The sequence below is a fragment of the Corapipo altera genome, unplaced genomic scaffold (genome assembly GCF_003945725.1).
Source record: "Corapipo altera isolate COAL_440 unplaced genomic scaffold, ASM394572v1 45, whole genome shotgun sequence".
In the NCBI taxonomy this organism is placed as follows: Eukaryota; Metazoa; Chordata; class Aves; order Passeriformes; family Pipridae; genus Corapipo; species Corapipo altera.
Genome location: NW_020884877.1, coordinates 22,423,704 through 22,424,260, shown reverse-complemented (window position 1 = coordinate 22,424,260; position 557 = coordinate 22,423,704).

Sequence of the window (557 nt, the reverse complement as noted above, 5' to 3'; positions counted from 1 at the left end):
TCCCGCAGCCGTGGATAGGAGCCGCCGGGAGCGATGGCCCTGCCCGCGCCCGGGGAGCGGGTTTTCCTCCGCTCCTTCCCAGGACAGCCCGGGGGGGGCTCCAAGGCGAAGGAGATGGCTGTGACACTGCCTCGCAGAGGTCAGGAGAGATTCCCACCCGGCTCCCCCCAGCAGCCCAGCCCGGGGGCGAGCGGCCAGGGACGGAGGGGCCGAGGCGGGGGAAAGAAGACCGCTGCACATGGGCGGCCGCGGCACCGAGGTGTGTCAGCGATCCGCGCCCCCCGCTCCGCGCCCCGGGGCGGGGCCGCGCAGCCCCCGCGGGGTCGCGCCTCACCTGCGCGGGGCCCGCGCGCCGCCGCCGGGGAAGCCTGGGCCGAGAGCGCCCCCTCTGGGCCGCGCGGGGCAGCGGCGGCGGGGCCGGGCGGGGTCACCGTGCCGGGACCGGGGCAGCGGGACCGGGGCAGCGGGATAGGGTATAGCGGGAGAGGCGACAGCGGGATAAGGGGACAAGGGGACAGCGGGAGAAGGGGACAAGGGGACAGCGGGAGAAGGGGACA